The sequence below is a fragment of the Ciconia boyciana genome, chromosome 10 (genome assembly GCF_034638445.1).
Source record: "Ciconia boyciana chromosome 10, ASM3463844v1, whole genome shotgun sequence".
Taxonomy (NCBI): Eukaryota; Metazoa; Chordata; class Aves; order Ciconiiformes; family Ciconiidae; genus Ciconia; species Ciconia boyciana.
The window spans coordinates 5,813,607-5,829,640 of NC_132943.1; positions in this window are offsets into that span (position 1 = coordinate 5,813,607).

The following is a 16,034-nucleotide window of genomic DNA, read 5'->3' on the forward strand; positions in this document are numbered from 1 at the left end:
AAGGTGCAGTTTTGTTTTTCAGTGATATCTTGGAGAGGAATAGACCATGTGCAAGACAAATGCTGATGCAATGCTTTGCAAATGCAGTATTTTTCATGTGAGGTGTTCTGTCAAGGAGAAAGACTGTTCTGTTAACATGTACACATACTCCCACAGAACAAAAAGATACCCATCCATCTTTCGTGTAATGTTTTATGATTTTAATTTACCTACCTGCAAGCTAGCAAAAATACTCTTGTCAACAATTTTAAAAATACAATTCTGATATTGTCAAATAGTTTGTGCTGCTGCTTATACTATTCTCAGAGGCTGTGATATGGTGGAGAGCATTTGGGTTTCCACCTGTAGGTTCCTTAACATACAGACAAGTATTTTTCCTCAAACATAGTTCTTCTGAATAATTCTAAGGCACTGGAAGTACCGCAGTGCTACCGTTTCGGATATGTCCTTGTTCAAATGTACCTTTTTTGGAGAAATGCTGTGGTGTTGTGTAGTCATAAAAATACAAATTAAAAAAAAGTTACACTAATGCAAGAAGATCATGAAAAATTACAGTAATTTTCTGCATGATAGATAGGTTTTTCCCCAAAACACCTGCCTCTTTTTGCTTGCAAATACTGTGAAGATAAAAGAGGAGAGAGCAAAGTAAGATCATAGCTAGTTGGATGCTCTTTTGCATATGCAAACACACACACTGATTTACCCAAAGTATATTGGTATTTGTGTAAAACTGTGTGCTTATGAAATGAAAGTATGCCATTCACCAATGAAACTCTTTCTTCTCTGGAGAAGAACAGTTTTTATTTATGTTTTACTGTGCTAACAAATAGATTACAGACCTGAATCTACACCATTGAAGTTGATGGATTCTTTGTTTTGTCCTTGGTGGTTATATGATCAGGCTGCATAAGTGTAGGGGAACTCTGGACCATTTTATTAAAATTAAGTCTTAATTAGAAGACAGGACAACACAGACTATAATTTAATTAACTATGGCTTTTATGCAAGAAATAGGTATTTCTTCGATTCAGTTTTGCCTGGGTTCCTTATATTGAACCCAGTTTTATATTTCCCACATCTAATTTTAAAATACATGGATCAAAATCTTGATTGCTTTTAACTTCTCAGTTTGTAATAATCATATAGAAGATGAGTTATTACAGAAATTATTTTTAATAAATGATAAATTGATAATTTCTCATTTTTTAAAAAAATCAGGTTTTGTGAAGAGACCGCCTTCTCATGAAGTCAGAAAACGAGAGGAAATTCAAGACTGCTCAATATGCTAAGATATGTATGGTCTACTACTTGGAAGTCATTAGGTTAGTTAAACCTAGTTCTGTGTAATACAGATGAAGCTGCTATTTTGTTTAGATGAAGCACTGCACTTTGCACTATGGAAAATTTGTCTTGATTTTGGTGGATTTTGGTTCAGTTCCAAAATGCTGATCTGGAGGGAATGTAAAGGTGGTACCTTCTCATGCAGCACGTTGGTTCCCTATGAATCTTTGCAGATGTATCCAGGGATAAGCACACTTGACTTCCTTTTGAGACCTATCTTAAAATAGCTATTTTTCCAGCAGTATTTAATAAAGCATAACTAGGGATGGATCAAGCCTGTGCATGCTCCAGTACTAATACTCATGTACTGCCTGGAGGGAAACTGGCCTGACTCTTCCAAGTTCATCAGAAACACTTGGTTTAAAATATGCCTATTTTGTGTAACTGTATTGAGGTTGTTTTTTGAGGGATGTTTGCAGGCAGTGGGAGTTAAGGACCGGAAGCAAGGGGAGAAGACTGCCAAACCGAACTCATTCATCTTGGGTCCCATGTTCTAAGCCAAGTGGTTTATTCTTATATTTGGCTTACAGAAGGAACAGTGAACGGTTTCTTCATAGTAGTGTCTTATTATGGTAGTCTTAGGCAAAACACTTGAGGCTGTAGTGTTAAATCATATACAAGGGAGATGAAGAAAGTCAAGAACTACAAAAGTGTGAAAACTAAGGCACTATCCCATGCCTACAGCTTGTCAGGTTAAACTGCTTTTATTCTTTTGATGGAAACAAAGCAAGGCTACATTGGAGCAAGAAGGTATTTTGCAGGCAGTGTCTTGGAGGCTAACCTGAGCTGCAGCAGCAGCTAATGGTATAGGGCTGCTATACGCCACTTATATGAGAATGTATTACACATATATACATGTGTATATAAAACCTCGGATATATAGAGCGAGCCATGAAAGGCAGTATTGCGAAGTACAGCAAAGCCAGGAGTGCCATGGGTTTTTGAGCAGACAAAATCTTATGCCCTGACCCAAGTGGCCCATTATCACATTTCTTCAAATTGGAGCAAGCTATTCAGGTCAGTGTGTATGTACAGACTCATCTGAATGAATTCCTCAGCTTGCACTTGCTATGTTACATTTCTTTCTCTGGCTCTGGAACTTTCTTTCGAATGGCTATGACTTGAACAGAGTTGACAGTACACAATATTACCCATTTACTCTGTAGATTATACTCCTCTGGAGAATTGGTGTCAGCTAATCTGCCACCTCTACGTTTTCAGAGACCTGCAAACTGCATCTCCAGTAAAATCGCAGGAGAGTGTCAGGTCTAGGTTTCTGTAATTTTCTTATTTATTTCCCCCAGATTTCTAGGCAGGTATGTCCAGGTCTCCAGCCTTTGTCACTTACTTTGTCCTGTGAAACGTTTCCTTTCTGTGTATAAATTCTGTCTGTCAATACCCCATTTTGGTCACTCTTAAGGCGGTAAGAAGTTTGAAGCAGATGGTTGTCAACAGATGATGATGAAATTCTGAAATACTGCTCCAATACAAATTGCGAGACTCAGTATTTAAAGCACATTTGAGCGTATAAAACCTGCTTATATTTCTAATGTCATTACTACCTTTGCTGTGGAATATTCTTGGTACAATTCATAGGTTTCTGTGATAAAAAATTGTTTCTTATACCGAAAACAGCAGAACTCCCCTAACCAATTAGCGGTCTTCATTAATGAGTAAAACATTATGAACCCTGTTATGATTTTATGTCAGTTAGAATTGTTAAATGCTCCTCAGTGAAACTGCACTGATTTACATTAATTGGTGGCCTGTCTTCTCACAGTAGTATCACACTGTGTCAGAAGTGCCTTGCAAGAAGTTGTAATACAACTAAACTCGCAGTGATTGCCTGTGATTGCCATTCTGTTGTTGACTGGTGCTCTGAAGGTGACCAGTGAAGGACTTCAAAATTCATGAGAACTTAATATGTGGCTGTGAATCTTATGAGCATAACTAAAAGCTTTTGCATAAAATAAGTGCTGAAGAGCAGTAGGTATGGTATAACTTGCATTCTGCATTGCATTTGCAAATCCAACGAGTAACTTAAATGCATTATAAAAGGCTGTTTATGTGTCTATGAAAACCATGATGCAAATATGCAAATTTAAGAGTGTCTTCTACAAGTTTATATATCTCAATGAAAAATGTCAGAGCGTAATAGATCAACAGTGTGTTTAGCCCCACAGTAGCCATTTTTTTCTAAAGATAGCACAGCATGTCCTTGGTGGTCCTACGGGTAAATTAACACTGCGTAGAGCTTTCTCTTGAAGCCAGCTAATGAGTCTTTCTCTGCTTTTGGGGAGGAAATACCTGCCTGTTGAGGATGGTTATCTTGAAGTGGTCACCACTGCCGGATCATGCATACATACAAGTGATTTTCCCCTTACTAGTTTTTAAAAAATGCCTTTATGTTTCATTCCATTTGTTTTCCTGTTTTATGTTGAGTGGAAAAGTTGCCCCACTTAAGGGGAAATCTTTGACTATTTGTATTTCATGGGACACTTGAGAATTGTATACTGGACATGGACTTAGTGTTCGTACTGTGGGCAAGTGGAGTGGTAATTCTGCTTGTTCGCTTCTGATTTCACATTGGCACCTCGAGTAGGATATCTCTATATCTGTTTTTTTTTTTCTATCCAATTTACAAAATCTCATGCCTGGGAAAATCTCTTGCAACTTCAGGTGACCAGGTGCTGCAGAGCTTGTCAGGGAGTAACAGCTTTTGATAATACAGGTGCCTGTTGAATGCTGCTTTCATTTGGGACTGCAGCCTCAGGGAAACAGACTAGAAGTGGATAATGGAAACAGAGGCGGGGGGGGTTACTGGTTAAATTACAGGATTATTTTATTTCGTAGGGAGCGAGAAAGGCCATGTCCATTACAAAAAAACCCTAACAGCTTCCACAGTGCTGCTGAACCAAAAAGAGCTTGTATTTCTGAATAGGTGAGGAGATAAGCAGCAACATTTGGCATGTGCAAGTATTGTCTTTTATAAGCCATGGGGAAATCAAGCTTCCTTCGTTCTTTCCTGAAAACACAGGAGCCTCCTTGAAGCACTTGCTTTTGGGAATGAATGTATTAGTGAAGAATTCATGGATGATCCTGATCCAATTTTTATAGAAATGAATGGTAACATGCTGTGGGACTTCAGGTCTGCATGGGTGTATTTTACATTCACCTGCCTTGTTCTAGACTTAAAGAATTATTTTTTTTTTTGCAACAGATAGATAACTGAAGGTATAAAGCAGCTCATCCCAATGGAAATTGCTACCACTGTAAAGCAAAAAAAGTCAGCAGTAGTGCAGTGATGTTTTAATAACACAAAGTAATCCCCCCATACTTCAGTAATAAAGCTGCATGGGTTACAGTTAGCTTTCTTGTCAGCATCTTTCTATTGACACCTTTCTGTCAAAAAGATGAAGTGAAGAGTAAAACCTAACTCTGTTTTCTCTTATGTTAAATGTATTCTGCAAAGCTTTTGTGAAATACAAAGCATATGGACTTTGCAGATAGTGTTTGCATTTGGGACTTGTGGGGAAATTTATGTGAACTTTGTGCTGTGGAAATCATTGCCCTTTAAAGCAACTGGTTATATTAAAAATAAGCACATCCCTCAAAAGTGTATTTTGTAGAGTAGTCTGATCTTTAGAGCTCTTTTGTTTTTTAGGAGCAGGAGTGTATAATTATTGGTATAAACTGAGTTTTCAAAATTGGCCATTTTGAATGCATAGACAGACCTACCATTTTTTGTGAGAAAAATGTGTTTAAAACCAACAGACAAAAACCAAACCCTGGCAAACTAAGCCAGAGTACTTTGCAGCTGTGGGCTGAAACTGTCTAATAACGTAGTCCAAAAGCTCATTAATATTGATCTTAATTCTCTCAATAACCTGAACACTGTTTTTAATTACAAGAGGAATAAAAAGCAGGCTAATATGTTCTTAGATGTCAAAGCCTGATGGACCACAAAACATCCAAAAGGATATCCTTCAAAAGCAGTAAGTAGGAGGTATGTGTATGAATTTCATTAGCCGGTAACAATATGCGTACCCATACTTGGGGGAAAAACACCACTTAAAAGATGTACTTTCTGCTAGACCAGTGGGGCTCATACACTTCTGTGTCCCCTTTGCAGGCTTTTTCTGCAGAAGTGGCTGGGGCAAGCTTTTGCAAAACTGTTAAATTAAATATAATTTTAAAAGGAAACTACCTGGATAATTGGGACTAGGTGAAGCATTGCAGGAAAGATTGGAGGTTGAGCTTCAGCTGTGCCCGTGTTGGTGGTGGAGCAGGGTTGCTCATGGGCATGTTCAAGTTTACTGTGTGAGTGAGGCAGGCATCGGGAACGGGGCTAGTTCTTTGGCCAAAGATAAGCATGCATCCTCCTTAAGAAAAAAGGAAGCATTTGTATTTTTCAAAGCAGTGATAAGTGTTATAGAGTGGGGAAGAAAGTCTCTCTCCTTTTCCTTTCCCTCTTCCCTTTGATTGCCAGATAATCTGATCTGAGAGCCAGAAATGCCGTCTGCGCTGGAGGTGGCGGTGCTGGTGATGCTGTGCCTGGAGTGTGGGGTCAGGGATGCAGCTCTGCGACCTGCCCGCCTGGGCCGTATCCTGGCTTTTGCCCGGACAAGGCTGCCTGCTCCTCAGACCTCTTTCCCTGCCAGGGCCAGGCAACTGACTTGGATTTATGTTGGCTTTGAACCAAATAATGAGTAAAACAGGGAGGGGAAACCTGAGCAGACCTTGGGCATGGCAATATTGCCCCTTGGAGCTGAGGTTGCTCTTCTTTCCACACTCTCATCGGGTGGGTGATGCTAAACCTTGATATCACTCTTAAATTTCAGTGGCAGAGATGTGGAGAGGACTGGCTAGTAATAGCCTGTGGAGGAGAAACTGTCCCAGAAAAGGCAAAGATATTGCTGAACAAGGAAAACCCAAGGGATTTCCTTCCCTGAGCGCTTGCAGCTGGGCTCTGCCCCGTATGGAGGAACAAAAGGAAAGGCTCCATCAATCTCCCTCTTACTAAATTGGCATGGTTAATATATTCTGCTAAAATGTGTTCATCATGCTGTTTAAAACAACCAGGTTAGAAATCTACTGGCAATAAAGGAAAACTTATTGTTTGCGGTGTCATTGGGGCACCTAATACAGGTTTGGAATACTAACTGGAATTTGTGAAAGGTGGGGAAAAAAAAAGTCCTGGTGCCATTTAATTAAATATCTGGCCAATATTTCTCCCTTTTTATTGAAAAATCTGAAAGTTGCAACTGGCTTCAAGCACACTCTTCTACAACTCTGCCAACAGTTAGCAAATAAACACATTAAAATACAGAAAGCTTTGTACAGCTCCATGCATACCAGATAAAGTCATACCTTGAACTGTGGAGATGGTTTGTTGTAACAAACCAGAATATAATAATTGCACTTTGTAATTAAACGGAAGTGATTAGAAGAAAATTAGTATTTATTTTATAAGCATAGCAGGAATATCTCTTGGTAAGCGTGTCTGTGTGGGATAACTGAGATTAGTGCAAATGTGAGCCGTGCTTTCTTTTTAACTTAAAACAAACTGGTAGCCTGATGTAAATAACCTATTTTATGCAAGGAGCACTGCACAGGCATTTTTATTACTTGTTCTCTATATTATATTGTTATTCTAAGTGACACTGCAAGCTTTGATCAAAATACAGGAGATGCAAGTCTCAAAATTTCTACAAGAGTTTGAATCAAGTTTGAGGATTAATGCCTTACAAGATTTAATGCAAAAAAAAAACCAACCCCAAAACAAAAAAAAACCAAACCAGAGTGTATTGTCTTTTTGGAGAGCTGGTTTAAATAAACTTTCATATAATTTGTCCAAGCAACCTTGAGAGAGAGAGGACAGTATGAATTGTGAGTCCTAACTCCCTCTCTGGGATGCCCCAGGAGTTTAAACTGGAAGTGTCTGTGCTCTGCTGGTAGTGGTGCTTCTCCTGACTCCTGGGCTCGGGGCTTCCCTTGTGAGCGCTGCCCCGTGGTGCTGCTGCACCTCCCTGACCCTTATGGAGATTGCACTCGCTGTTTGGGAAACTACTAGTGTAAAAGAAGAATTCTGGATTTGTGACTCAAGGTCAAAGCGCTGGCATCAAATGAATAGTTCAGTTTTTAGCTTAAAATGCTGCAGACAGCATTTTACGGGCACCGAATATGTAAAGCTCAGCTTTTCTGTAAGATCTACCAAAGGGGAAAGAATCTAAACCTGTCTGGTGACACATTAATGCCATGTCAAGTGACTATGTTTTGGGGAGATGGAGACCAAGTTTGTAGTTTAAAAGTTTACTTTAAAAGACAACTAGAAGAAATCTAAAACTACTGAATTAACTTTATTGCATCTCTTGCAGCTGCTGGAGCTCTTGCAGTCCCTCTGGTCAGGCTTCCAGTGGTAGCTGTCAGGTTGAAAGGTTAATGACTCATTTACTAAGCGGTGCAGTTTTCTTTCATTTTTCATTTACAATTATCTCTACTCCTTTAAAAATGGAAAGGCCCTTCCAAAATGTATTGTACTTACGCGTTATTGCTGTCAATTAAAGTTATTAAATCATAGATCCTTAAAAGTGAAATCCAAATATGCATTAATATATTCAGTGTCTGTGTAGCCACTCTGTTACAGAAGTGACAAGTATTGTATCGAGGCAGCTCTGGATATTGGCAGATGTTTCTTTCCGAGGACCGAAGTCTTCAATTGAATATTCATTTTGTGGGGTTTCTGGGGGAAGAACAGACACAGAAGGAAGAGCCTAAAGGATGGCAGAGTAGGAGAGCGGAGCAGATGCAGCTGCAGTATTGGCTGTGGATTGTGAGTTGCTGGGGCAGGAGCTCAGGGTGAGAGCTGGAAAAAATTAGGGTGAGCAGATGAGATGGTGATGCCTTGTATGTAGGGGTAATAATAGATAAGAAAAGAAGAGCCACATCCTGAGCCCTGGGTAGAGGGGTGATGAGGAGGAAAGAGAAATTGCCAATAACTTGCAAATCATAGGCCTAAAAAACTGAAATGCTGGTGGTGGTTTCAGGGAATGGAGGATGACGAGGGCAAAAGCCAAATTTTTCACAGCCGTTTGATACGGTATTCGTGTTCGTGCTCCTTTGTGAATTCCTTAAATTAGCAATTTCACTTTTCTGCAAGTCTACTGTACTTTGACTCTTAACTGAATTAAGTCCCATTATAAATGACATCTTTCCAACAGTCAGAATACAGGTTAGCGCTCCCAAGAGGGGTGCTTTAATGAGGTTGTTGCTATGACAGCTCAGCTTCAGGCAGCACACGTGCCACTTCAAAATACCCTCTCTCCCCTCAAATAGTACAGCAACTTCTGTGAGTGCATTTTTAAAACTTCCCTTTTAGTGGAATTTTTGACCAGCACTTTATATTTCTATTCGTCCAATAACACAGCTGAGGTTTTGACAGTCCATGCTGTTTATTTCTGCTTTTATTTCTGAAATGTTAATAGCAACGCATGGTTTGACAAGTTAAAGAAACAACAACAACGTGTTAACTCTATGACGATTTCAAAGGATGCTCTAAGAACGAAGTCAAAAGATTTACAGCAAGAACAGGCACATACACTGTAAACAGTGTTTACGGTGGAATGTATGGGGCCTGTGTTTCTTAAATTCATGTTGGAGAACTTCTCAATGGATGGAAATTTTTATTATATACTGTGGCAACTGGTAGGAATACAAGCGTTCCCATTACGATGCGACCATGTCAGTGGGTGCAATGATTTGCCCCTTCAGAGGAGCTGGCTCTGGTCTACGGCCATGCTGCGTATAATGTCTCTCAATATCTCAAAGGTGTTAAATCATGCAGTTATATTTTTCAGAAAGACTTTCAGTGTGAGTCTGAGAGGTTAATATAGAGGCAAATGCTGGTGTAGAAGCCAGCAGTCAGGGGCTGCTTCTGTTGCCTGCAACGCAAAAGGTGTCAGCTGTCGGGATGCCTGGACAGGCATTGAGGTTGTATTTGCTGTACCACTGCTGCCTGCCCAAGTCATGTAGGCTCCCTGGGTAGGAGAGAAAGAAGCCTGTTCTCTTGGAAACCAATTCATCCCATCCCTGCCTTTCTCCACTGGATCTGTTCTTGTCTAATACCAACTCTTGCATGGATAAATGTGGGTAAGGTAGTTTCAAGCCCAAGACTTTGAACCTCAATATGGTCCAGAATAACACCGATACTAGTGTCTTAAAAAAAAGTAGCAAAAGTCTGAGCCACTATTTAACATGTTATTCCATTAAAATGTTGGGCCAGCATTTAGGAAGGATGGTGGCAGAGTAAGCAGTCAGTATTGTGAATATTTTCTGTTGTTGCTTGCCTGTGAAATGGTGAGATGTCATGTTTAAACTCAAATGAGCGGCTCTAAAATGTATTTCTGCTGCCTCAGTGTTTTCCAGTTGCTTTGTAGACATGGGTAACTTCATTGTTCAGTCTCCTCTTCCTTCCAAGCTTCGAAAGTGAGTGTTTAAATGTATGACTTTGACATACAGAAAGGAGTCATGCTCAAATCTGACATGACTTATATAAATATTGCCTTAAACATTGGCCTGGATGAAAGCGCTTATTCCCTTTCCATAGGTGTTCAGTTTTCTTGTCTGCTTAGCTGTGAATTGTTGCAGTCGCTTCTCATCTGACATGTGTGTCTACTCACCAGTGGGTGCTCTTGCCACCTCGCTACCTGTTGGAAACAAACTTCTTTATCACCACTCATCTCGGTGAAATTAAACCCAGGGAGATGCTCAGGAACTATGTACTCAACTGCAGAAACCTTTGCCTTTTTGAAGTTAATTGGCTTAAAAGATTTTTTTTTGTTTGCTACTGCTTTAGAAAAGGTGTACTATAAAGATCTGGATTTATTTTTTTTGAGTATTTTATTGTAAGCTAAAATACCTTGGTACTAAAGAGTAAAAAGGCTGGCTATATAAATCAATGCTTCATTGTATTTATTATGCTATTTACTAGGCCTCCAAGTATACTAAATTTTTATAAATGCAAAATCATTCAACTGTATCCAAATTGGTTCAAAAGATGCTGATGAGAACAGTTAAGGTTTTTGCAGGTTCTGATAATACTGTTTGCCGTAAGTGTGCTTGTCCCAGTTTCTTTCTATGACTGAACTGAAAGTGCAATTTCTGTATAATTTTAATGACCGGTAAATAGGTTCAAATATTCTACGCATTATATTTTTTCCTATTCTGTTTGGCTTGCTTGGCCATTAGTGCCACTTATTCCCTGATGATAATTTTGTCCTCTTTGGAAAGAAGGTGAGATGGAGATTAGCAGGTGTCCCCCCCAGAAAAAAAAAACAAACAGGAAAAGCAAACCCAGCACCCAGGATGCATTGACAAAAGGAGACCAGATGCAGAGTGAAAGGCACATGGTACGGATTCTGGCTTCTCCCTAAAAAGATTGCTACAAGAACAGAAAACACGCTGTGATTTATTCTCGTGGCAAAAAAACTGCAAATGGAACAAGAAGTACAGAAATCTCAATATGTTGTTGCTAATACAATTTACATTTAGAACAGTGTGTCCTCCTTTGCCATTATGCTCTGTTTAAACACAGCTAAATTAAACTAGTCTATAGGCAGAGCTTCTTGAACTGCAGTCAGAACTTTCCCTAAATGAACATCTAACAATTTAATGGTAATTATACAGCTTCTCAAAAAAAAATTCCCATGTATTATATTTGTTCAGTAGTTATCTCCATGTATAATAATATCAAATTATTATGCTGTCTCTCAAAGTCGTAAATTGTATCATTTTTACACAGACCAGAAAATGACTTGCACTTAAAGATATGTTTATCTATATATATATGGTGGATTTTAAATTGAACAGTTCCAGACATAATTTTCCTAATATTGGTTAATCCATCTTTAATTAAAATGTTAATTGCTAATCCAGGTGTTACACATAGAAAAATCAGCCTACAGTAAACTGTGCCTTATTTGCACAAGGACGAAAAACGTGCAATTACATGGCAATCTGCTCTTTGGAATTGCAATGTAGTCATCTTTCATCAGTGATAACCAACTAAAAACATATTGTTGAGTTATTTTACTAATTGTTTACCCCCAGAAAAAGGAGAGGGGGAGGGAGTTAATTTAGTGCCAGTTAAAAATTCCCACTTGGGTCAAACTAGGGCCTGAAATACTCTTTTAGGGAAATTGTTGTACAGAATGGGTTATGCCAGCGCTGCTGTGGCTGAAGTTGCCTCCGACGGTTCTTCAGCTAGAAAACACTGCTGAAATCATGTCTCCTACGTAGTCCAGAACAAAACTCCCTCTGTGTCTGAGCAATGTATTTCAGAAGTCAGACCCAGTCAATCTTGTTTTCCAGCCAAGGGTTACGGAAGGTAAAGTTAGCTAGATGAAGGTTGTGCTTGTCACTTAAAAAGTGCGTTAAGGCTGCTAACTTGCTTTGGAGGGCTGTGGTGAGGAAGACTTGCTTCTGCTTTTCGTTGTTGAGATACAGTCTGTGTGCAGCTCAGTTTACTGATTTTTTTTTTAATACTCTGTACAGAGAGTTAAGCAAGTAGAGTTAAAGCATTTCACACTTAGCAAGTAATAATCCTGTGACTCCCTGTGCAAAGTCGCACATGTAACTGTGGCCAATGTCTTTGGGGGAGCTTGAATTAAATGATCATGTTAACAGAAGATAATTACAATCCTAGTGGCTGAAAAGTTGTTATTCATGTAAAACATTAGGAAATACTTAATTGCTGAATGGGATGACATACAGTGCTTTGTACCTCTGGAATCAGTTCATTCAGATCTTTTGGCATGTACATGTCTTTCATCTGTCATCAATGGCATTGGTAGGGACAATGCAATTTAAACACATTTCACGCAACTCTTTCGGAGTAGTCATGTTCAAATTGGAAACTCTTCAAATCATGCAAGATTTCTTCAGTCAAAGCCATATATGAAATGAGGAAAATAGAGACTTGCCTATAGAGTGCCATCTGTTGATTTTTATTTAATTAGAAAATAATTTTCATAGATCTGTCTTACTTATACAAAGTGTATACTAATAGATAGGCTTCTAAAAATTTCCTCGTTTTTTTCCTAAATTCTGAAAGGAATAACATTCCCCCCCAAATATATGTAAAATATTAACTATCACTAAATAGTATTTAACAAAAATAATGTGTCTCAATTCCAGAAGTCTTAACAATATGTTCTTATTTGGGGTTTGTCTGAATACCATTGGAAAGGCTTGAGCTTTTGGGTTTCGGATGTGCTTTTTTAAGTTTTTTTTTTAACCTGTTCGTTTTTTCATCAAAGGAGGTCACCTCTTCACCTTTCTTTTAATCTTTCCTCCCTTTCATTCCCCTTATTCCAGTGTTCTTTCCAACTTGTGAAAGTCACTTAATCTCTGTTTGAAACTGTCCCTGATTTGCTCCAGCAGCACAGCTTCTCTTAGCAAGTTCATCCAAATGGATGAAGAGGAAGATGCCTTTGACATTTCTGCTGTACCAGGAGGATGCAGCCGCTCCTTGCTAAGAGCTACAGAAGAGGGGTTATTTTAGGAATGGCATGGATTTGTATGTATCGCTTTGGCTTGGTTTACAGTCACTCCGTCTTTGAGACGTGTTTGAATATCTGCTATTGATGCATGAATAATGCTGCCATTTATAACTTCTTTTCAGGCAAGAAAACTGGCCACTGCCACCAGGAGAGGCAGTCTGCTTGCCTGCATGGGAATTGCCTTCGTTTCGGTTCCTTAAGAGGCCAGAATAAATCTAAAAAAAGCCAAAGCTCCACCACTTCTTCAAGGTGAGGTGGTGTTTTTGAGCTGTGTTACTCGGCCAGGCCCAGCCCTCTCCAGAATAGCATATGCCAGCTGACCCATCCAGACAAGCCCAAAGCCAGGCTCTTGGGGGAGCTCTCGGCTTTCCCTTTGCCGAATCCTTAAACTGCCTCTAGTAATAAATGTGAAGTTGTGCTATCTGGTAAAAACGTGCCATCCTACCACCTGGTATCCTTATTTCTACAACCTGCTTGAAAACTGATCGTCTTCCCCATGGTCTCCTAATATCTGGTCGTCTTAATGCAGGTGGGTAGCTGGGGCTCGGGAGCAAGTTCACTTGTGCCTCAGTTGTTTTATTTCCTTTTCTTCTTAGCTAGACAGAGCAGATTAAAAATTATTTCCTTTTCCTCTTCTGTTGTAGGCTAGGACTAACAAAATCTAAAGACAAATATGCTATTACAGCAATTGTCTGTGAGAGAACGGGGTGAGTGATAAGGTTCAGGATTGGCGAGGGTGTAGAAACTAATAGACACGTAAAACTGATCTTCACAAGATATTCCCAAAGTCATTATTCAGTGAATAATCTTATAAATGAGGGGTTATGTAACAATTGCATTCTCAAGAATAATACATTTTTCACTTAATTTGCCTTCGCAAGCTGATTTTTCTTGAACCTGCAAAATTGAGTTCTTTCCTAAGTGGAGGATCAGTTACAAAAAATTATGAAATGCATATTGGATGTATGTTGAGTCGGGTTATCTGGTGTAGGAAAAGGGATGGGTTTAGGAAGAGAGCATGCAGATAAATCAAAGTTTCTCTTCAGAAGAGATCAGGACACCCACTCCATGAGCCTGAGAAACTGCCAGGCTTCAAATGCCACCTATTAACTGGTGATGAAGTGGGAAGGGGGATGCAAAGGTGAGCTGACTGGAAAACAGTTTGAGTAGGTGTTTAAAAAGAAACAACAAAGGTGTCTGTTAGTGTGCTAAAAGGGAAGGATGGGAGGTCTGACTCAGCTGCTTTTAGTGGATAAAGTGGCCAAAAGAGTCCTTAAGTTTTGAGGCAAAAAACGTTAGGGTAAGGTAGGTAGTTCAGTGGAAGAAAAGGACAAATGAAAGTAGGAGATGTCCTTAATTTCTCGAGAATGTGATGGTCTTTTTTTTTTTTTCATTCTCCTTCCGTGTCCTACATAAGCAGATTCACTCTGGGTCTCTAAAGCTCTTGCATTTATCTTGCAATAACTGTCCCCAGAGCTTCAACCTTTTTACTAAACTACCTTTAAAAAAAGCTCTAAGTGAAAGTTTAACAACCCCTCTCCTCCAATAAAGATTGTTCAGTAAAATCATAACTGTGTATTTCTTGGCCCAAATCCATGTATCTGATTCTGCATAGATGGAGGGCAAAACCTACTGACAGACTAGGAGGACATCCACCAGATTTACTCTATTTGTTTTTTCTTTGGTTATTTTTTCTCTGCCTGGTCCCCTCCCCTCTTCCTTTATATACTTTTGGTGCAGCAGAAGTTTCTGAGGCAGTATCGGCGTGTCTAGTGTATGAGCCCTATCTTCACGTCTTCTTGCCATACATATTTTAAACCAGCTTTAAAAAGGATGCCTTTCTAATACAACACCCATTGGTTTTATGATTGGAAAGCTCTGCGTGAACAAAGCCCCATTACTTATTTACTGTCGTGCAGTTGCTCCTGGACTGCTCTGCCATCAGACTGGGTTGATGCACTACTTCTATCCCATGTGGGTCTCTTTGTGGTTAGCTGTTTATTTCCCATTATAGTCTTTAAAATCCTACTAGCTTTGTATTTAATACGCTATGCTTGTTGTCATCAATTTAGAATTTCCTTGCAAAGTAAGCACAACCCTTCTTTTGCTCAGACAACACCTTAAGCCCTAAAACTGTGAGTGCAGTTGTAGAAAACCATATAGGAAAAAAGTCTCCCTTTGATAATACATCTAAAAACTGTGTTCATATTTCTTCAATGGTATAGCAATAACTTCTAAGTGCCTTCCCACTGTGGTGATTTCTAGTCTACTTTCAAAAATCCAGCTTATTGAAAATGTCACTATTAATAGCCTTCTGCTGGTACAATAAAAGATAATTCAATAGGATATCCCAGTTAAGCAGGGTACCTTGTTTACATTGGGTTTCTGCCCAGCACCTGCTTATGCTGAAGTTCTACAAATAATACAGGAATTAATCAAGGTGTAGCTGTGCGGACAATTTTGTGCTGATCCTCACCCCATGCAAGTGTAGTCACCATTATGTGACCCGGAAAGACAAATTACATAATTCATCTGCAATTTGGTATGATCATAAGTAATAAGCTACCGATTTCTTGACTGCCTTGGGGATATGGTAATGCTGTTGTTGCTGATGCTTCCCAGAAGAGTTGAAGAAAATGTAAAACCAGTATTTATTGAATTAGGGCTCCATTTTTCTTAAAGGTGTGTCCACAAGGTGTGAAATTAGGTTCCAAATATGTATATATACAGCAGCATAACCACGTTTCTGGGTGCAAATTCCATGATAACTTGTGCAAGTTTTCTGAGTAAAAGGTGCAGGGAAAAACAACTGGTCAGCATTAGTGTGAATAAAGCCATTTAATTGGATTTTTCATATTTATTTTTAGCTTGTAAGATAATTGCCTCATTATGGGTGGTGGATTCTGATTTTATTATATCAGTGTTTGTCAGAACTACATGCGGTTCCCGGAAAGCTGTAGCCAGTCACAAAACCCCTTTGGATGCTCATAAATGGCTATTAAGAAAGGAATAGTTCAAACATACAAAGATGGGATATCTAGCGAAACAGCCATTTTGGAGGGGGGCAAGGATCATTATGTTGTTATGTTAAATTAATAGTACTATTTCAGTTAACTTGGTCCTACATTTAGAGCT